The sequence below is a fragment of the Silene latifolia genome, chromosome X (genome assembly GCF_048544455.1).
Source record: "Silene latifolia isolate original U9 population chromosome X, ASM4854445v1, whole genome shotgun sequence".
Lineage (NCBI taxonomy): Eukaryota > Viridiplantae > Streptophyta > Magnoliopsida > Caryophyllales > Caryophyllaceae > Silene > Silene latifolia.
Window position 1 is genome coordinate 118,982,173 of NC_133537.1, and position 23,709 is coordinate 119,005,881.

The following is a 23,709-nucleotide window of genomic DNA, read 5'->3' on the forward strand; positions in this document are numbered from 1 at the left end:
ATCTTTTATTTTGGGTAATTGAAGATTATTTGAGTTTATTGGGAGATTGACAACCTTCCATCAATCATCAAGTACTTCTATTATTCTTTGCATTATTATTTTGGAATCATCATTAGGTATAATTCTTTTAATCCCTTTTCAATTATTGTTAATCATCTTCATTTATACATCATGTTTTGCTTTGTTAATATGATTGACAACCTTGTTAACATGTTAAACTTGGATTAATGAGGAATTAGGGGAAACCAACATGGGGGATGATTCATGCTTAATCTAATATGTTAACATAATTTATTTTCTTGCTTGTTGTGATCTCAACTTATGCACATGTTATGTTTGATGAAATGCGAGCCTATGAATCCTTGCATTTTTTACCCATCACTTACCTTTTAAATGAGACTTGTAAGACATAAACCAACTCGAGTCTCATTAGACCATGCATATTGTCGAGTAGGGAGGATTAAGTCGACTTATAGGTGTTGTACAATCTAATCGATTCGGCTCCGGGACCAAAACCTTCCTAGGATTGTAAGATATAAACCAACTCGATCCTATCAAAACAATAATTCCTTGCTTATAATTTGAGAATATGTTTGTATGATCAATTCCCATGAATCCCCTATGAACCCATGACACCCTAGTGCCTTTAATCAATTGTTTACATCTCATTTTAGTCATCTTGCTTGTTTACTTTTATTGTTATTTAGTTTAGTGATCTTCTTATCTCAACCCAAATTGTGACACCCCTAGACACCACTACTTGCAATCGAAAATCCTACATCAATACCCGTCCCATGGGATTCGACCTTTACTTGCCTCTTTACTAGTAGTAGAGTTGTTTGTGAAGTTATAAATATTATTTTGGTCTAGGTGCTCCTAACGACAAGTAACCGAAATCTAAGCTCAAAGCGGACTGACCAAAAATGGCGCCGTTGCCGGGGACGGTGTTAATTTGATTTGATTTTTTTTTATTGTTATTAGTTGTGTCTTTCTTCGCCTTGGGAAAGTAAAACTCCTCAAGGTTTGTTCTAATTATTTTCAAGTTGTTCTATATTTTGCAAGATGGATATTATAGACTATTCTGTTGAGGACCACTTGAGTATACCTTTCTTCAAAGATCCCATGCAAGCATTGGAAGCCTTGGAAGCAAGTGAGGCCAAAAATATGCATTGGGAGTTGGAGGTAGATCTTCTTGAGGCCGTTCTAGCTAACAAAGAACTCACTCATGAGCAATCTGAATTAGTACATAACATCCTTGTGGAAGCATATCAACCTATGGAACAAGAGCAAGCAATCATAGAGGACATCACACAAACCGAAGAGCAAGAAGAATTTGTCATGGAATTTGAGTATGATGATATTAGTGAGCTTCAAGAACAAGTTGAGTATGCCATAAGAATGGAGTGTCTAATGGAAATGGAGTGTAACACCCCGTATTTTATTAAGTTGGATAAAATTCTTTTAATTGCTATTTTGAATTTAATTACATCATTTAACGATTTATATATATATATATATATATGCTTAGCTAATTAATTAATTTCATCATAATTCGATACGTTAATTTTAATAATCATTAATAAGTTTCTTAAAGTTAGTTCGAGTTTATTGAAGTTAGTTCGAGTTTAGTTATTTAATAATTTCCGTTTCTTTACGAGTCCTTATGAAAGTTGTTTTAAGTGAACCCGAGATGGATTTTGGGAACAAAACCGTCCAATTAGCTATTTTGAGCTTATTTCACTAAATTAGCAATTTTTTTATTAATATCCGTTAGTTTTGTAAAAATCGCTAATAATTCCGATTCAAGCTGATATTGTATTATTTACGTTAACAAGCTGAGTTTATTTTATTTTCACTCATTAAATTTATTTATTATTAATTCCGTTTTATTACTGAAACTTTTACTAAAAACCGATTTTATTAACTCGAGGCGGTTTTAAAAACGAGCGAAATTACTTAACGATGAAGAAACGTACGTATAATTAGTAGCTAGCAAGCTAGCTGGTGTCTCATTATTATTATTATTATTATTATTATTATTATTATTATTATTATTATTATTATTATTATTATTATTATTATTGTGTTGCACTACCTCGTCCCCACCCGTCAATTCTTTTTTTTCCTTTTCGAACTCACCAGCAACAACAACAATCAACAGAACCCCAAATCACCATTTTTCCGTCGACATTCAACCTCAGATCCCGGCCCATTTCTCGACCAAATTCCGTAATTTTTGTACCATTCTCTTCCCCTTTCCTTCCTCCTCCTTTTAAGGTAAGAAAGTTTCCTTTTTGTAGTGGTTTCGTCTTTCGCCGTCTTATAAAAGTGTCGTCTTTTAGCTTCTTTATTCCGTTTTCTTGCCCTTTTATGAAGGATTCGAAGACCCGGGGTGAGGCTCGTGCCTTGTGGACCATTTATTCGAAGAATAAGGAGCGTTTAAGGTAACACGATTCTACCGATCCTACTATAATTATTATTGTTCGGGGTTTTATGATTATATGTAATTTATACGTGTTTTTTTTTTTGTGTTTAAATTATATAAAGTGATGATTGATTGTGTTGCTATATAATCGTAGTACCTATAGTACTTTCTATTGTTTGATTAATATTAATTTGTGGTGAGTTGGGACTTCGGAGTATTCAGATTGCGATAATTACACTAAGCTTGGGAACAAATTGGAATTGGATGAAACCAAGAGATATATTGCATGGGATTGTGTGTGGGGCTTAAAGTTTATAACTTGCTTACTAGTGAGTGTTGTGAATTGATTACCGTAGGATGCGCTTGGTGATAATGGTAGTATGATACTTGTGAGGGTGATATATTTTGTTGAACATACGTTGATTTGAGCATTACTAAAATTTTGAATACGTAATAGAGTTGGAGTTGGAGCAATATTGTATTGTTAATTATCGTTCTCTTTGACTTGGCTAGTGGGTGAGTAGCTTAGAGTATTACTCTAAGTGCTGAGCACAGTTCTTTGAACCTTTGACAATATCGATATTAAAATTGAGATGGAAATATTGTTTCGCGGTTTTATCCCGCCAGTTCACTCACCCCTTGTCTTTGTCTTAGGGTCAACGATGAGAATACGATATCTGGTTATTTTGGAGTATTATATTTTGAGACGGAGTAATGAGTTAGACGGAGTAGTGAGTTGAGTTGAGCATTTGTTAATTATTGGGTCGAGATAGTATATTATATTATGGAATTAGAAGGAGTTGGAATAATAAGTGTTTGTGGGTTTAGTATGTTGACATGGCAAAGTTAGATAAAGAATAAGACTTGATCTATTTAGTTAATCTCCTATTTTAGGATAATGATGGTACAACAATCATAAGCATAGTTATTAATTTAAGTTTCAGTATACGATTGTCTGAGAGAATCTAAGAGATGCGCTTCCAGTGATTTAAGACCAAATTATAGTTTGTATTATATTTGAATTGTTAACAGTACTGAGTTATGGGCCTTTAAGCCGAGTTTGAGGTTGTCATAATAACTTTTGAGCCGTGTCTATAAATTGTTTTGACGCTAGTTTGGTTTATTTAAAATATAATTAAATTAATTTACGTCTCATATTTTATATAACGATAATTCGTTAATATCGTCCTTTCACATAATTATTTTAGGTGACTCATATGTGGTTGAAGATGAAGAGTAATTTTGGGTTTTAGAAGCTTTCTCAAGTTTATTGCTTGTCTCTTTGCTAGCTTAAGGTAACTATTCCGAGTTACTCGACGAATTAATGTCACATTAGTAGTTAATGTTGTGCCTGTTGTTTGTTAAGTGTTTAGGTGATTGATAATGTGTTACTTTCGTTTTTCACATGATAGAAATTAGAAATGGCATGAGAATTATATTGTGATAAATTTTATGATTTGGGCCAAAGTAGACAAAGACTCTGAGCTCGGCCAGATTGACCGAACGAGTTTGGTCAAACTAGGTTTAAACCGGTCAGCCTCGATTTGACCGATGACCCGTCGCGGGACTCGGGTCGAGGGTTTGTCCTTGAGGTAAGATTGGTTGTTATTGGAGGTTTTATGTTATGCCTTGATATTTGTAATTATCATTTCACATGTTGGTTGTTGGATGCTTTGGATGCCTTATGCATGAGTCTTGTTTGCCTTTAGCCATTGTAGTTTATTCTCATGGACTATGATATTGATGGTTAGCTATAATTTGGTTATTGATGACATTGAGGATATGGTTGGATTGTCTCTTTGAATAGACATTTATATAGCCTTTCACATGATAGAATATTAGCATTTATGTTGGTAAGTTGGACTCTTTGCCCCTTTTATGGTTAATTGGGTGTCCTACTTGTCTTGTGTGGTGTGGGCTAAAGTATTCAAGCTGGGACTAGCTGGGACTAGGTCCTAGGTGAGTATTTCGGCCTTCATCATAGATAGGCCATTATAGTCTTTGACGAGTGTATGTTCACCGCTTGATAGCCTCTGTGTTCACGACTTGGTGGGTTTATATCCAAGTTGGGGCATGACCTCGTTACTTATTTTGATAGTAAGTGGTCAGCTTAAGTACTAGCCAACCCTTTGGTGGACTCCTTAGGGTACTCACTTTGTTTTAGAAAAATTGTGGGTCTTGGGTGCGGTGGTGTGTAACCGCATGTCTAGGTCTGCTGTGATTTTAGGCTAGGGTTGTGTTGTGTCTTGGCCATGTTTTGATAGAACCTCGAGCCAAGATACCGGTTCGATTACCTTCCCTACCTCGTGGTATAGACTCGAGATTCTGAGTGACTATTGACCGTACTAAGAACTTATGCCTGTCTTTGATATATTGTCCTTTCTTGTATGGTGATTCTATGAATCATAGAAGGTGAGATGCAAGCCGGCTATGGTTGATAGAGTTTGGATTCCTGGATGTTATGTGATTCACATGATAGTGTAGTATGAGTCGGTCTAGTATTCACATGCTAGGACTATGTGTTGTTATATTGTTGTTCACATGATAAACACGATTGTCTAGCATCTATATGCTAAGGCTATGTGTCATTCATATTCATATTCTTATGTTTACATGTTATATTAATTATGACATTTCGTGGCTGGGAGAACTCGGAGTTACTCCCACTGACTGTGGCTTTCGTATTTGTATAAAATGCGAATGACAGGTAGGTGATGCATATATGGGGTACATGGACGAGCTAGCGAGCAAAGTAACCTTGGGACCTAGATTGGTTTTATTTTATGGTGACCCTTAAACACTTTTTATGTCACATACATTTTAGGGACATATGTCTCCCTCTTTACATTTGGTTGTATAATTTGCTATTCGCGACTTTAGCGATGGTTAGGTTATGAAACTTCTAGTTAGACCTTGTATGTTTGGCACCTTCCAATTTGGATATCTTTATAACAGGTTCAGGTTTTAAAAATTACAGGTTTTTACCCAAATGAACCTATTACAAACATATCCATGCAGTTTTATTCTAGAATTATGTGTTTATTTTTCCGCGATAAGTGAGGGTGTCACAGTTGGTATCAAGAGCATATTTGCTCCCGACGCACGTTTGTGCACCCCAATATAAATAACTTGACCTTAAAATAATAAACTTGAGAGATGGGTAAGATGGGTAGACTTAGGACCTTATGTTGTAGTCTCTTTGTGTTTGCTCTTTGTTAGGTACTAACCTGTTTGTTGATTGTCATTTAATAATTGTTGCGTTCTTAGATCAATGACCGTGAGCTTATCTATAGCTAATGGAGTTATTACCCTTATTATAAAAAAATTTGAACTAAAGGTTTTGAAAATATTTTAATGTTTTTCACTGGTTTTAACGTCAATTAGTGTTAAAGCTTGTTATTGGAGACGTCTGATAATTAGTTTTATCATTTGTTGGTGTAAAAATGTATTTTTATGTCTTTGAATTGGAATATTGATGTTCTTGAGTGATCGCCAAGAGTATCTCCGTTCCATTGAAAGGACACTTATATTTTAAGAAGATCAAGATTTAGTGCCTATTGCTGAGGATTGAAGATTTGTTCAACCTTTGAAGAATGCTTCTACTTCCTTGAAGATGTTTCTCGTTCTTTTTGTATCTCGCCTTATTCTTAATCTCTTGGTGCTTATCCTCCTTCTAAACTCCCTTCTATTTTACTTTAAAAGCTACGCTTGTACTCCTAACTTGTCCTTTGTTCCTTGCTTATCCTCCCTTAACGCCATTTGATAGTACTCTTTCTTGTGAGGAATGTTGACCTTGGTTGGAAAACTTGACTCTTGAGGAGATTGTTTGTGTCTGACCCTTAACCCTGGCTTTGAGAAGTCGTGATGTTAGAAAGACTTAGGTAAGGTGATAAGACATACTTAGTGATTCTTATACCTAGTTCCTTGATAAGTGTGTATAAGTGATAGGTGGAATTATGTGTGTTAAGAGTGAGTTGCCTATGTTACTAAAATTATAGAACTTGGCTTTGTTGTTTATGTTTGGGATTTGAAAGCTTAGTAGGTTGAGCGTTGCTACCTTAGGAGTAAAACATAGAGTAAATTTTATGATGTGATTTTGGAAAGAGATACCTTTAGGATGTTAGATTGTATAAAAGAACTTTTGAACTTGGATTTTTGATTGATGGTTTACCATCTTTAGGAGCTCATAATTGACACTAGTTGGATATGGGTATAGCGTTGTTAAGAGCTTTGACCTTGACCTCATGGAGGTGGTTAGTAGATGTTTGAGGATTTGAAGTGGTGAAATCACACTTATAGTGAAATACCTTGTTTCATGGAATAGCTTAAGATGATGTAACATAAGTGTTTTGAGGAAACCCTTGGGAGTGATGTTATTTGGGATTCAAGTACTTGGCGTTCCCTTCTTGACTAATTCCCTTATTCTTCGACCATAAGTGTTACCGTCCGTACCTCTCTTCCTCGCTTCAACATGCTCCTCCTCTAAGTTTGAAACTCTATCTTTGACATCCTTGTTGACCTGGCTTCAGTTCGTATCCCTAGGAAGTTCATCATAGTTGTTTTGATTAGTTAAGTTTGAATCCTCTTAGCATACTTGTATCTATGATGTCTAACTTACTTTTCATTTCGCACAGTTTCTAATATTTCAAGCTACCATTTTTGGTTCGTTGTTAAAAATTTATGTTACTATTACAAAATTTCCCTACTTGTAAAGATTTGGAAAAATGAAAATTCGATTTAATTCTCTAATTGTTCTTTAAGTATAGACTTCTTTATCATGGTTTGTGTTGCTAAACCTGAGATTTTTGTGAATTTTATCCAATTTCTATTCACTTTGATCTAATGATGATGCCTTTGTCAAAGTTAAATATTATATTTTCAGGAATTTGATTCCCCTTTGAGTTTAAAGGTGAAACCTTTATTTCTATTTTGGCTTTTCGCAAAAGAAAATTTGAGTAGATTACCTTTCTTTTATTTTGATTTTAACGTTGATCGGATGTTAGAACTAGTTATTGGAAACGTTTGATAACTTGTTCTACGCTTGTCGGCGAATAGTTTTTGTTTTAAATTTGTCTCTGACTTGGAAAGTTAGCGTTCTTGTGTGCACGACAAGAGCAATTTCGTTCCATGAATGAGACTTATACTTTTGAAAACTCTTCATTAATGTTTTTGAAAGTATTTTGATTTTTGATTTATACAAATGATTTGCCTTTGACCTTATCTTGGATTTGGAATGTGATGTTCTTGAATGCGCAACGAGAGCACTTCCGTTCCTTTGATGAGAATCTGGTTCTGTCGGAAAATTTTATTGAAACTTTTGAAAGAATTTTGATTCTTACGATAAGTGACCTTTTAAATGTTTTGGTTACCGATTCCAATTTCAGTTTTATTTTTATAACATTTCATTTATACTTTCAAGTTTCGAGGACGAAACTTTTTAAAAGATGGGGTGATTGTAACACCCCGTATTTTATTAAGTTGGATAAAATTCTTTTAATTGCTATTTTGAATTTAATTACATCATTTAACGATTTATATATATATGCTTAGCTAATTAATTAATTTCATCATTATTCGATACGTTAATTTTAATAATCATTAATAAGTTTATTTAAAGTTAGTTCGAGTTTATTGAAGTTAGTTCGAGTTTAGTTATTTAATAATTTCCGTTTCTTTACGAGTCCTTATGAAAGTTGTTTTAAGTGAACCCGAGATGGATTTTGGGAACAAAACCGTCCAATTAGCTATTTTGAGCTTATTTCACTAAATTAGCAATTTTTTTATTAATATCCGTTAGTTTTGTAAAAATCGCTAATAATTCCGATTCAAGCTGATATTGTATTATTTACGTTAACTAGCTGAGTTTATTTTATTTTCACTCATTAAATTTATTTATTATTAATTCCGTTTTATTACTGAAACTTTTACTAAAAACCGATTTTATTAACTCGAGGCGGTTTTAAAAACGAGCGAAATTACTTAACGATGAAGAAACGTACGTATAATTAGTAGCTAGCAAGCTAGCTGGTGTCTCATTATTATTATTATTATTATTATTATTATTATTATTATTATTATTATTATTATTATTATTATTATTATTATTATTATTATTATTATTATTATTATTATTATTATTATTATTATTGTGTTGCACTACCTCGTCCCCACCCGTCACTTCTTTTTTTTCCTTTTCGAACTCACCAGCAACAACAACAATCAACAGAACCCCAAATCACCATTTTTCCATCGACATTCAACCTCAGATCCCGGCCCATTTCTCGACCAAATTCCGTAATTTTTGTACCATTCTCTTCCCCTTTCCTTCCTCCTCCTTTTAAGGTAAGAAAGTTTCCTTTTTGTAGTGGTTTCGTCTTTCGCCGTCTTATAAAAGTGTCGTCTTTTAGCTTCTTTATTCCGTTTTCTTGCCCTTTTATGAAGGATTCAAGACCGGGGTGAGGCTCGTGCCTTGTGGACCATTTATTCGAAGAATAAGGGGCGTTTAAGGTAACACGATTCTACCGATCCTACTATAATTATTATTGTTCGGGGTTTTATGATTATATGTAATTTATACGTGTTTTTTTTGTGTGTTTAAATTATATAAAGTGATGATTGATTGTGTTGCTATATAATCGTAGTACCTATAGTACTTTCTATTGTTTGATTAATATTAATTTGTGGTGAGTTGGGACTTCGGAGTATTCAGATTGCGATAATTACACTAAGCTTGGGAACAAATTGGAATTGGATGCAAACGAAGAGATATATTGCATGGGATTGTGTGTGGGGCTTAAAGTTTATAACTTGCTTACTAGTGAGTGTTGTGAATTGATTACCGTAGGATGAGCTTGGTGATAATGGTAGTATGATACTTGTGAGGGTGATATATTTTGTTGAACATACGTTGATTTGAGCATTACTAAAATTTTGAATACGTAATAGAGTTGGAGTTGGAGCAATATTGTATTGTTAATTATCGTTCTCTTTGACTTGGCTAGTGGGTGAGTAGCTTAGAGTATTACTCTAAGTGCTGAGCACAGTTCTTTGAACCTTTGACAATATCGATATTGAAATTGAGATGGAAATATTGTTTCGCGGTTTTATCCCTTGATTCACTCACCCCTTGTCTTTGTCTTAGGGTCGACGATGAGAATACGATATCTGGTTATTTTGGAGTATTATATTTTGAGACGGAGTAATGAGTTAGACGGAGTAGTGAGTTGAGTTGAGCATTTGTTAATTATTGGGTCGAGATAGTATATTATATTATGGAATTAGAAGGAGTTGGAATAATAAGTGTTTGTGGGTTTAGTATGTTGACATGGCAAAGTTAGATAAAGAATAAGACTTGATCTATTTAGTTAATCTCCTATTTTAGGATAATGATGGTACAACAATCATAAGCATAGTTATTAATTTAAGTTTCAGTATCGATTGTCTTAGAGAATCTAAGAGATGCGCTTCCAGTGATTTAAGACCAAATTATAGTTTGTATTATATTTGAATTGTTAACAGTACTGAGTTATGGGCCTTTAAGCCGAGTTTGAGGTTGTCATAATAACTTTTGAGCCGTGTCTATAAATTGTTTTGACGCTAGTTTGGTTTATTTAAAATATAATTAAATTAATTTACGTCTCATATTTTATATAACGATAATTCGTTAATATCGTCCTTTCACATAATTATTTTAGGAGACTCATATGTGGTTGAAGATGAAGAGTAATTTTGGGTTTTAGAAGCTTTCTCAAGTTTATTGCTTGTCTCTTTGCTAGCTTAAGGTAACTATTCCGAGTTACTCGACGAATTAATGTCACATTAGTAGTTAATGTTGTGCCTGTTGTTTGTTAAGTGTTTAGGTGATTGATAATGTGTTACTTTCGTTTTTCACATGATAGAAATTAGAAATGGCATGAGAATTATATTGTGATAAATTTTATGATTTGGGCCAAAGTAGACAAAGACTCTGAGCTCGCCCAGATTGACCGAACGAGTTTGGTCAAACTAGGTTTAAACCGGTCAGCCTCGATTTGACCGATGACCCGTCGCGGGACTCGGGTCGAGGGTTTGTCTTTGAGGTAAGATTGGTTGTTATTGGAGGTTTTATGTTATGCCTTGATATTTGTAATTATCATTTCACATGTTGGTTGTTGGATGCTTTGGATGCCTTATGCTTGAGTCTTGTTTGCCTTTAGCCATTGTAGTTTATTCTCATGGACTATGATATTGATGGTTAGCTATAATTTGGTTATTGATGACATTGAGGATATGGTTGGATTGTCTGCTGAATAGACATTTATATAGCCTTTCACATGATAGAATATTAGCATTTATGTTGGTAAGTTGGACTCTTTGCCCCTTTTATGGTTAATTGGGTGTCCTACTTGTCTTGTGTGGTGTGGGCTAAAGTATTCAAGCTGGGACTAGCTGGGACTAGGTCCTAGGTGAGTATTTCGGCCTTCATCATAGATAGGCCATTATAGTCTTTGACGAGTGTATGTTCACTGCTTGATAGCCTCTGTGTTCCTGACTTGGTGGGTTTATATCCAAGTTGGGGCATGACCTCGTTACTTATTTTGATAGTAAGTGGTCAGCTTAAGTACTAGCCAACCCTTTGGTGGACTTATTAGGGTACTCACTTTGTTTTAGAAAAATTGTGGGTCTTGGGTGCGGTGGTGTGTATCCGCATGTCTAGGTCTGCGTAGATTTTAGGCTAGGGTTGTGTTGTGTCTTGGCCATGTTTTGATAGAACCTCTGAGCCAAGATACCGGTTCGATTACCTTCCCTACCTCGTGGTATAAACTCGAGTTACAGAGTGACTATTGACCGTACTAAGAACTTATGCCTGTCTTTGATATATTGTCCTTTCTTGTATGGTGATTCTATGAATCATAGAAGGTGAGATGCAAGCCGGCTATGGTTGATAGAGTTTGGATTCCTGGATGTTATGTGATTCACATGATAGTGTAGTATGAGTCGGTCTAGTATTCACATGCTAGGACTATGTGTTGTTATATTGTTGTTCACATGATAAACACGATTGTCTAGCATCTATATGCTAAGGCTATGTGTCATTCATATTCATATTCTTATGTTTACATGTTATATTAATTATGACATTTCGTGGCTGGGAGAACTCGGAGTTACTCCCCACTGACTGTGGCTTTCGTATTTGTATAAAATGCGAATGACAGGTAGGTGATGCATATATGGGGTACATGGACGAGCTAGCGAGCAAAGTAACCTTGGGACCTAGATTGGTTTTATTTTATGGTGACCCTTAAACACTTTTTATGTCACATACATTTTAGGGACATATGTCTCCCTCTTTACATTTGGTTGTATAATTTGCTATTCGCGACTTTAGCGATGGTTAGGTTATGAAACTTCTAGTTAGACCTTGTATGTTTGGCACCTTCCAATTTGGATATCTTTATAACAGGTTCAGGTTTTAAAAATTACAGGTTTTTACCCAAATGAACCTATTACAAACATATCCATGCAGTTTTATTCTAGAATTATGTGTTTATTTTTCCGCGATAAGTGAGGGTGTCACAGTTGGTATCAGAGCATATTTGCTCCCGACGCACGTTTGTGCACCCCAATATAAATAACTTGACCTTAAAATAATAAACTTGAGAGATGGGTAAGATGGGTAGACTTAGGACCTTATGTTGTAGTCTCTTTGTGTTTGCTCTTTGTTAGGTACTAACCTGTTTGTTGATTGTCATTTAATAATTGTTGCGTTCTTAGATCAATGACCGTGAGCTTATCTATAGCTAATGGAGTTATTACTCTTATTATAAAAAAATTTGAACTAAAGGTTTTGAAAATATTTTAATGTTTTTCACTGGTTTTAACGTCAATTAGTGTTAAAGCTTGTTATTGGAGACGTCTGATAATTAGTTTTATCATTTGTTGGTGTAAAAATGTATTTTTATGTCTTTGAATTGGAATATTGATGTTCTTGAGTGATCGCCAAGAGTATCTCCGTTCCATTGAAAGGACACTTATATTTTAAGAAGATCAAGATTTAGTGCCTATTGCTGAGGATTGAAGATTTGTTCAACCTTTGAAGAATGCTTCTACTTCCTTGAAGATGTTTCTCGTTCTTTTTGTATCTCGCCTTATTCTTAATCTCTTGGTGCTTATCCTCCTTCTAAACTCCCTTCTATTTTACTTTAAAAGCTACGCTTGTACTCCTAACTTGTCCTTTGTTCCTTGCTTATCCTCCCTTAACGCCATTTGATAGTACTCTTTCTTGTGAGGAATGTTGACCTTGGTTGGAAAACTTGACTCTTGAGGAGATTGTTTGTGTCTGACCCTTAACCCTGGCTTTGAGAAGTCGTGATGTTAGATAGACTTAGGTAAGGTGATAAGACATACTTAGTGATTCTTATACCTAGTTCCTTGATAAGTGTGTATAAGTGATAGGTGGAATTATGTGTGTTAAGAGTGAGTTGCCTATGTTACTAAAATTATAGAACTTGGCTTTGTTGTTTATGTTTGGGATTTGAAAGCTTAGTAGGTTGAGCGTTGTTACCTTAGGAGTAAAACATGGAGTAAGGTTTATGATGTGATTTTGGAAAGAGATACATTTAGGATGTTAGATTGTATAAAAGAACTTTTGAACTTGGATTTTTGATTGATGGTTTACCATCTTTAGGAGCTCATAATTGACACTAGTTGGATATGGGTATAGCGTTGCTAAGAGCTTTGACCTTGACCTCATGGAGGTGGTTAGTAGATGTTTGAGGATTTGAAGTGGTGAAATCACACTTATAGTGAAGTACCTTGTTTCATGGAATAGCTTAGGATGATGTAACATAAGTGTTTTGAGGAAACCCTTGGGAGTGATGTTATTTGGGATTCAAGTACTTGGCGTTCCCTTCTTGTCTAATTCCCTTCTTCTTCGACCATATGTGTTACCGTCCGTACCTCTCTTCCTCGCTTCAACATGCTCCTCCTCTAAGTTTGAAACTCTATCTTTGACATCCTTGTTGACCTGGCTTCAGTTCGTATCCCTAGGAAGTTCATCATAGTTGTTTTGATTAGTTAAGTTTGAATCCTCTTAGCATACTTGTATCTATGATGTCTAACTTACTTTTCATTTCGCACAGTTTCTAATATTTCAAGCTACCATTTTTGGTTCGTTGTTAAAAATTTATGTTACTATTACAAATTTTTCCCTACTTGTAAAGATTTGGAAAAATAAAAATTCGATTTAATTCTCTAATTGTTCTTTAAGTATAGACTTCTTTATCATGGTTTGAGTTGCTAAACCTGAGATTTTTGTGAATTTTATCCAATTTCTATTCACTTTAATCTAATTATGATGCCTTTGTCAAAGTTTAATATTATATTTTCAGGAATTTGATTCCCCTTTGAGTTTAAAGGTGAAACCTTTATTTCTATTTTGGCTTTTTGCAAAAGAAAATTTGAGTAGATTACCTTTCTATTATTTTGATTTTAACGTTGATCGGATGTTAGAACTAGTTATTGGAAACGTTTGATAACTTGTTCTACGCTTGTCGGCGAATAGTTTTTGTTTTAAATTTGTCTCTAACATGGAAAGTTACCGTTCTTGTGTGCACGACAAGAGCAATTTCGTTCCATGAATGAGACTTATACTTTTGAAAACTCTTCATTAATGTTTTTGAAAGTATTTTGATTTTTGATTTATACAAATGATTTGCCTGTGACCTTATCTTGGATTTGGAATGTGATGTTCTTGAATGCGCAACGAGAGCACTTCCGTTCCTTTGATGAGAATCTGGTTCTGTCGGAAAATTTTATTGAAACTTTTGAAAGAATTTTGATTCTTACGATAAGTGACCTTTTAAATGTTTTGGTTACCGATTCCAATTTCAGTTTTATTTTTATAACATTTCATTTTTACTTTCAAGTTTCGAGGACGAAACTTTTTAAAAGATGGGGTGATTGTAACACCCCGTATTTTATTAAGTTGGATAAAATTCTTTTAATTGCTATTTTGAATTTAATTACATCATTTAACGATTTATATATATATGCTTAGCTAATTAATTAATTTCATCATAATTCGATAAGTTAATTTTAATAATCATTAATAAGTTTATTTAAAGTTAGTTCGAGTTTATTGAAGTTAGTTCGAGTTTAGTTATTTAATAATTTCCGTTTCTTTACGAGTCCTTATGAAAGTTGTTTTAAGTGAACCCGAGATGGATTTTGGGAACAAAACCGTCCAATTTGCTATTTTGAGCTTATTTCACTAAATTAGCAATTTTTTATTAATATCCGTTAGTTTTGTAAAAATCGCTAATAATTCCGATTCAAGCTGATATTGTATTATTTACGTTAACTAGCTGAGTTTATTTTATTTTCACTCATTAAATTTATTTATTATTAATTCCGTTTTATTACTGAAACTTTTACTAAAAACCGATTTTATTAACTCGAGGCGGTTTTAAAAACGAGCGAAATTACTTAACGATGAAGAAACGTACGTATAATTAGTAGCTAGCAAGCTAGTGGTGTCTCATTATTATTATTATTATTATTATTATTATTATTATTATTATTATTATTATTATTATTATTATTATTATTATTATTATTATTATTATTATTATTATTATTATTATTATTATTATTATTATTATTATTATTATTATTATTATTATTATTATTATTATTATTATTATTATTATTATTCTGTTGCACTACCTCGTCCCCACCCGTCACTTCTTTTTTTTTCCTTTTCGAACTCACCAAAGAACAACAACAATCAACGTAACCCCAAATCACCATTTTTCCGTCGACATTCAACCTCAGATCCCGGCCCATTTCTCGACCAAATTCCGTAATTTTTGTACCATTCTCTTCCCCTTTCCTTCCTCCTCCTTTTAAGGTAGGAAAGTTTCCTTTTTGTAGTGGTTTCGTCTTTCGCCGTCTTATAAAAGTGTCATCTTTTAGCTTCTTTATTCCGTTTTCTTGCCCTTTTATGAAGGATTCAAGACCGGGGGGTGAGGCTCGTGCCTTGTGGACCATTTATTCGAAGAATAAGGGGCGTTTAAGGTAACACGATTCTACCGATCCTACTATAATTATTATTGTTCGGGGTTTTATGATTATATGTAATTTATACGTGTTTTTTTTTGTGTGTTTAAATTATATAAAGTGATGATTGATTGTGTTGCTATATAATCGTAGTACCTATAGTACTTTCTATTGTTTGATTAATATTAATTTGTGGTGAGTTGGGACTTGGAGTATTGATTGCGATAATTACACTAAGCTTGGGAACAAATTGGAATTGGATGCAAACGAAGAGATATATTGCATGGGATTGTGTGTGGGGCTTAAAGTTTATAACTTGCTTACTAGTGAGTGTTGTGAATTGATTACCGTAGGATGAGCTTGGTGATAATGGTAGTATGATACTTGTGAGGGTGATATATTTTGTTGAACATACGTTGATTTGAGCATTACTAAAATTTTGAATACGTAATAGAGTTGGAGTTGGAGCAATATTGTATTGTTAATTATCGTTCTCTTTGACTTGGCTAGTGGGTGAGTAGCTTAGAGTATTACTCTAAGTCTTTGACACGATTCTTTGAACCTTTGACAATATCGATATTGAAATTGAGATGGAAATATTGTTTCGCGGTTTTATCCCGCCAGTTCACTCACCCCTTGTCTTTGTCTTAGGGTCGACGATGAGAATACGATATCTGGTTATTTTCGAGTATTATATTTTGAGACGGAGTAATGAGTTAGACGGAGTAGTGAGTTGAGTTGAGCATTTGTTAATTATTGGGTCGAGATAGTATATTATATTATGGAATTAGAAGGAGTTGGAATAATAAGTGTTTGTGGGTTTAGTATGTTGACATGGCAAAGTTAGATAAAGAATAAGACTTGATCTATTTAGTTAATCTCCTATTTTAGGATAATGATGGTACAACAATCATAAGCATAGTTATTAATTTAAGTTTCAGTATACGATTGTCTTAGAGAATCTAAGAGATGCGCTTCCAGTGATTTAAGACCAAATTATAGTTTGTATTATATTTGAATTGTTAACAGTACTGAGTTATGGGCCTTTAAGCCGAGTTTGAGGTTGTCATAATAACTTTTGAGCCGTGTCTATAAATTGTTTTGACGCTAGTTTGGTTTATTTAAAATATAATTAAATTAATTTACGTCTCATATTTTATATAACGATAATTCGTTAATATCGTCCTTTCACATAATTATTTTAGGTGACTCATATGTGGTTGAAGATGAAGAGTAATTTTGGGTTTTAGAAGCTTTCTCAAGTTTATTGCTTGTCTCTTTGCTAGCTTAAGGTAACTATTCCGAGTTACTCGACGAATTAATGTCACATAAGTAGTTAATGTTGTGCCTGTTGTTTGTTAAGTGTTTAGGTGATTGATAATGTGTTACTTTCGTTTTTCACATGATAGAAATTAGAAATGGCATGAGAATTATATTGTGATAAATTTTATGATTTGGGCCAAAGTAGACAAAGACTCGGTGGGCGGATTGACCGAACGAGTTTGGTCAAACTAGGTTTAAACCGGTCAGCCTCGATTTGACCGATGACCCGTCGCGGGACTCGGGTCGAGGGTTTGTCTTTGAGGTAAGATTGGTTGTTATTGGAGGTTTTATGTTATGCCTTGATATTTGTAATTATCATTTCACATGTTGGTTGTTGGATGCTTTGGATGCCTTATGCTTGAGTCTTGTTTGCCTTTAGCCATTGTAGTTTATTCTCATGGACTATGATATTGATGGTTAGCTATAATTTGGTTATTGATGACATTGAGGATATGGTTGGATTGTCTGCTGAATAGACATTTATATAGCCTTTCACATGATAGAATATTAGCATTTATGTTGGTAAGTTGGACTCTTTGCCCCTTTTATGGTTAATTGGGTGTCCTACTTGTCTTGTGTGGTGTGGGCTAAAGTATTCAAGCTGGGACTAGCTGGGACTAGGTCCTAGGTGAGTATTTCGGCCTTCATCATAGATAGGCCATTATAGTCGGTCTAGTATTCACATGCTAGGACTATGTGTTGTTATATTGTTGTTCACATGATAAACACGATTGTCTAGCATCTATATGCTAAGGCTATGTGTCATTCATATTCATATTCTTATGTTTACATGTTATATTAATTATGACATTTCGTATTTGGGAGAACTCGGAGTTACTCCCCCCCGACCGTGGCTTTCGTATTTGTATAAAATGCGAATGACAGGTAGGTGATGCATATATGGGGTACATGGACGAGCTAGCGAGCAAAGTAACCTTGGGACCTAGATTGGTTTTATTTTATGGTGACCCTTAAACACTTTTTATGTCACATACATTTTAGGGACATATGTCTCCCTCTTTACATTTGGTTGTATAATTTGCTATTCGCGACTTTAGCGATGGTTAGGTTATGAAACTTCTAGTTAGACCTTGTATGTTTGACACCTTCCAATTTGGATATCTTTATAACAGGTTCAGGTTTTAAAAATTACAGGTTTTTACCCAAATGAACCTATTACAAACATATCCATGCAGTTTTATTCTAGAATTACGTGTTTATTTTTCCGCGATAAGTGAGGGTGTCACATGGAGCCACTTCTCAATGAACCTTCAATGGAGGAAAGTGAGGTACATGTTCCAACTTTAAAACCCCTTCCCCCAAATTTGAAATATGCTTATCTTGATGAATCTAAAACAAAACCCGTGATTTTTAATGACAAACTTGATGGAAACCAATTGGGAAAATTGCTTGATGTGTTGAAACAACATGGAAAGGCTATAGGTTATAGTCTAGATGACCTTACGGGGATAAGTCTCAACTTTTGTATGCATAGAATTCATCTAGAGGAGGACCATAGACCTACCATCCAATCTCAAAGGAGATTAAACCCCCATATGCAAGAAGTTGTTAAAGGAGAGGTTATGAAATTAGTTGATGCGGGAATCATATATCCCATATCGGACTCTTTGTGGGTTAGCCCCGTACAAGTGGTACCTAATAAAGGAGGTACCACGATAGTGACAAATGAAAAGAATGAGCTAATACCCACAAGGAAGATCACCAGTTGGCGTATGTGTATTGACTACCGAAAATTGAATTCCGCGACAAGAAAAGATCATCTTCCCAAGTGAACTATGATACCACCGAGAAGGAGCTTCTTGCCATTGTCTATGCTTTGGACAATTTCCGTTCCTACTTACTTGGATCCAAAGTGATTGTCTTTTCGGATCACCGTGCCCTTCGACATCTCTTGATAAAGAAAGAGGCAAAACCAAGGTTGTTGAGATGGATTTTGCTTCTTCAAGAATTCGACTTGGAAATAAGAGATAAGAAAGGGGCTGAGAATGTAGTGGCAGACCACTTGTCAAGGATCCGGTTTCATGATGAAGAAGGAGAAACACCGATCAATTACTCTTTCCCCGATGATATATTGATGGCTATTCAAACACAACTTGAGAGACATATCACCCCATGGTTTGCCGATTATGCCAACTATATTGTTGGAAGAGTACTCCCTCCAAACTTAAACTACAACCAAAGGAAAAGGTTCTTATTCGAAGTAAAGAGGTATTTTTGGGATGACCCAAATCTTTACAAGGAGTGTAGTGATGGGATCTACCGAAGGTACATCCCTCAATGGGAAATTCAAGGAGTTTTGGAAGGATGCCACTCATCACCTTACGGTGGACACCATGGAGCAAGGAGAACCATTGCAAAAATTCTTCAATCACCCTTCTTTTGGCCTACGATGTTCCAAGATGCAAGGGAATTTATCCTTCATTGTGATGCTTGTCAAATGACGGGGAATCTCTCTTGGAGGAATGAGATGCCACAAAGAGGCATACTAGAGGTGAAGATCTTCGACGTTTGAGGGATCGACTACCAAGGGCCATTCATGACATCCGAGGGAAACAAATATATCCTTGTGGCCGTATACTACGTCTCAAAATGGGTGGAGGCAATTGCCACCCCAACCGATGATGCAAAAACGGTCCCTAAGCTCTTTAATAAAATAATCTTCCCAAGATTCGGAGTCCCTAGAGCAATCATAAGTGATAGACGAACGCATTTTCACGAAAAGAAGCACACATCCCTTTTGACCAAATATGGTGTTCAACATAGAACCGGCTTAGGATACCATCCTGAAACAAGCGGTCAAGTTGAAGTTTCAAATAGAGAGATCAAGAAAATTCTTGAGAAAGTTGTAAACAAGACTCGTAAATATTGGAGCATGAAGCTTGATGACGCTCTTTGGGCTTATAGGACGGCCTATAAGACTCCCATATGAGCTTCCCCTTACAAACTTGTCTATGGGAAGGCATGCCACTTGCCAATTGAGTTAGAATACAAAGCTTTTTGGGCAATCAAAGCTCTCAACCTTAATCTCAAATTAAGGGGTCAAAGGAGGATGATACAAATCCAAGAGTTGGAAGAATTCGGACTACAATATTATGAGAACACCAAGATCTACAAGGAAAGGACAAAGTTGCTTCATGACAAGAGAATCTAGCAAAAAGCCTTGCACAAAGGAGATAAAGTCCTTCTATTCAATTCCCGATATCGACTCTTTCCCTGGAAGTTGAACTCTAGGTGGATGGGTCCTTATTGATCACTGAGGTAGGAAAGTATGGAGACTTTGAGATCAAATCGGAAGATGGAAGCAAATTCAAGGTCAATGGCCAAAGATTGAAGCCATATTATGAGGGAGCATTCATTGGAGAGGTCGAGGTCACCAACCTCGGGCCTCCTCATCCTTGAAGAGATTATCAAAAGGAGAGTTTGGTGGATTCCTTCTTAAACCACCACTTATAAATATACTAACCCTTCTTACTTGTACTTTTAATTTTATTGCATTTCTATCATAAACATGATTCTTTCCATGAGAGTAACTGAGGGAGGGTCACTAATCATTTTGATGAATGAAGGAACTAATTTTCAAGTGTGGGGAAACATTTCTATCCGAGTGAAGGAAAAGCAGGAGAAATCCGAGCGTCCCAAGCGGAAGACGGTCATCCGAGCAGGAAATCCGAGCGTCGCACACGGAATCCGCTCGTCCTACGAGAGCTGACAAGCAGCTGTATTGTTCTGATCCAAAATCCGAGCGTCTCAATTTCTAATCCGCTCGTCTTGATATGGACGCCCGTCGCATTGGGAATCCGCTCGTATCGTTAGCAATAATTTCTGGGATTTCTCGCTGTAAGAAAATTCGAGCGTCTCCCAGAGAAACCGCTTGTCTTACTACTGCAAGACGCTTGTCCTGACTTGTATACGCTCGTCCTGGCTACTTCAAAATCTGGAATTTCTCTCTGTAAGAGAATCCGAGCGTCTCCCAGAGAATCCACTCGTCCCAGTACCCAGAAATCCGAGCGTCCCGATGACGAATCCGCTCGTCTCCCTGCGTCTTTTATTCCCGATTTTCGCAATCTAATTTCTCCCCCACCACACAATTTGTGACACCTCATCCTTCCCTCCACCTACAATATAAAAACCCCCTCTTTTATGACTCCAAAACATATCTCAAGGACTCATTCACTCCACAAAAACAAAAACCCCCAAATTCTAGGGTTTCAAAAAGATTCAAAAACAAGTTCATTTCCTTTGTAGTATAGTCTTGTATATATTGTTTTGTATATATTGTGTTTGTTCATCCTTGTTCACATGATTGACTACGCCACATCCGAGACATGAGGATATTGAAGACCGCATGGTATGATTATTCCAATCTCCTTTTCCTCTTTATGTTAATGACTATGTGGCTTTATTTTGATTGATGCGTTATAAACAATGGGAATTTATGACTTGCATTTAGATTATTTGGCATTCTAGTTGGTAGAAGTATATGCATTAGGATGTATAAATGTTAGTTGCATCATGGCATATAGTTGCATTTAGGAAAAATTTTGTGAAACCGTCTATTTGGGAAGCTTGACAAGTGTACATAGGCCCTAGTAGATGCTTTTTCTTCTTAAGACTTTTCTTGTTAGAATACTTGTAAAACACCCTAGGATGTGTCATGCTAGTATCCTTTGACCCATGGATTAAGGCCTAGTCAAGAGTACCTTATGGTGTAATAACTCCTTGGCTACCGTTTATTCCAAGGTGACCCTTGAAACCATGCAACCATCATTCATCCATGTTCTTCCATACATTTTGTCATCAAAGGGAATGGGCATAAAAATTATTCAAATTTGAGTTCAAAAAGTGGAATGTAATGTCAAAAAGTTTGCAATTGCATCAAAAGAAAAGAGGAGTAACAAAAATGAAATAAACTCCTATGCTTCAAATATAAGGCACCCTCGTTACTAATTGGGGTGACTTTGAAAATGTTCAAAAGAAAATGCAAAATTTGAAGTTGCCAAGTATTGAAAGGGCAAACATCAAAAGAAATGGGAAAAAGAAAGTGTTCTTAAAATGTCAAATGCTACAAGAAATTGGGGGGAAAAACAACAACAAAAGCAAACTCCCAAATGAAACTCAAATACTAATGATTCCTTTATCCAGCGTATCCACTTTTATGCCTGGTAGAGAGGGGACAACACTTCTTCTTGTCTAGGCAAGAAGGGGAATTCCGCGATCCTCTAGTGTTTCTAACACCATAGGGAGTCTATTCTTGACAAAAGCATTTAACGATTGAGGACAAAGGTACCCTAGCTTGACACAACTTGGAGGTGATTTTTGGTATCCTTCTAGGCTTAGTAGTTTGAAGAAACCATACCTATGAAGAAGTGTGTACCCTTGAATTGCTTCCCCTTTAGATAATTTCCGCCACTTAGATGAGGAAAGTGGCTATTCTTTTTGTAGATGCATCCATTACTTGATTTTGTGTGCTTTAATGATTGGATGTGTCGCCATTTTGGCAAGACCCACCTTGCCTTGCAAGAAGGCATCCTACCTCATGGTTGTCTTGTTGTGAGTTGAAGGGGCAGAGTGAGACCCGCTAATTGTCTCATATCGGCTATATTAGTAGGTTAGTTTAAATAAGGGTCCGATTTTTTGTCACCTCTTTACTCGGGACGAGCAAAGGTTCGGTTTGGGGATATTTGATGTGATCAATATTTGGGCATATTTAGTCCCCGAATTAGCCTCGTTCCTATGCTTTTTAGTGCATATTTGGGTCATTTACCATCTTTAGTCCTTTGTTTTGCATATTCTTTGAGGTTTTGTTTCCTTGGTAGGAGAGGAGTGCAAACCTTGCATTTTCACGGCAAAATAAAGCTAAATTGATCAAATCTAATGACCAAGTATCTAAGAGAAGACAAGACTAGAAGGCCTTTGTACATAATGTAGTAGATGGGCAATGATGAAGAAGATCCTTGCATCTCCGACAAAATCCCGGAGGATTGTTGGAAGAAGAAAAGAAGAAAAGAATAAATGGCACGCTGGACTAAGATCCGAGCGTCTCACCTATCGGGACGCACGTCTAGAAGCTCCACATGCCGCTCGTCCAAGCTGCCAGGATGCTCGTCCAGAAGCTCCACAAGCCGCTCGTCCAAGCTGCCAGGCCGCTTGTCCAACACCTACACAATCCGTTCGCCCCGACCTTTTGGACGCTCGGATTGTCCTCCAGAGCAACACGTCCTCTTCCTTCTCCATTCGAGATGCGCATATTTTTGAAGGACTAGCTAAAAGGAGACCCGCATCTTTTCTTGAGAGGAGCGATTCCTCAAGGACTTAATCGTCATTTAAGCCCTTAGTAACCCTAATTGGTGCACCTAATCCCCACTATAAATACCCCATTAGTCTAATTAGATTATCATGTTCTTCTTATCAATCTTTAGTGTAGTTTATATTATTTTAATCTCTCTTTAATCTTGTAATCAACTTCTAATCAAGTATTAATACAAATCTCATTTCCTTAATTTCTCTATTGTTCATCTTTTATTTTGGGTAATTGAAGATTATTTGGGTTTATTGGGAGATTGACAACCTTCCATCAATCATCAAGTACTTCTATTATTCTTTGCATTATTATTTTGGAATCATCATTAGGTATAATTCTCTTAATCCCTTTTTAATTATTGTTAATCATCTTTATTTATTCATCATGTTTTGCTTTTTTAATATGATTGACAACCTTGTTAACATGTTAAACTTGATAATGAGTGAGTAGTTTCCTGAAACTAGGGTTAATGGGGAATTAGGGGAAACCAATATAGGGGATGATTCATGCTTAATCTAATATGTTCACATAATTTATTTGCTTGCTTGTTGTGATCTCAACTTATGCACATGTTATGTTTGATGAAATGTGAGCCTATAAA

General features: G+C 35.5%; 2 long non-coding RNA genes across 2 annotated transcripts; both read left to right on the forward strand.

Moving 5' to 3' along the window:
- Positions 1-2,122: 2,122 nt before the first annotated feature.
- Positions 2,123-5,336, forward strand: LOC141621571 (uncharacterized). The gene is made up of 4 exons (XR_012532459.1): positions 2,123-2,277; positions 2,377-2,444; positions 3,634-3,720; positions 5,133-5,336. It is a non-coding gene; the product is annotated as an uncharacterized LOC141621571 (long non-coding RNA).
- Positions 5,337-15,207: 9,871 nt separating this feature from the next.
- LOC141621572 (uncharacterized) lies at positions 15,208-17,882 on the forward strand. The gene is made up of 2 exons (XR_012532460.1): positions 15,208-15,314; positions 17,672-17,882. It is a non-coding gene; the product is annotated as an uncharacterized LOC141621572 (long non-coding RNA).
- Positions 17,883-23,709: the final 5,827 nt, after the last annotated feature.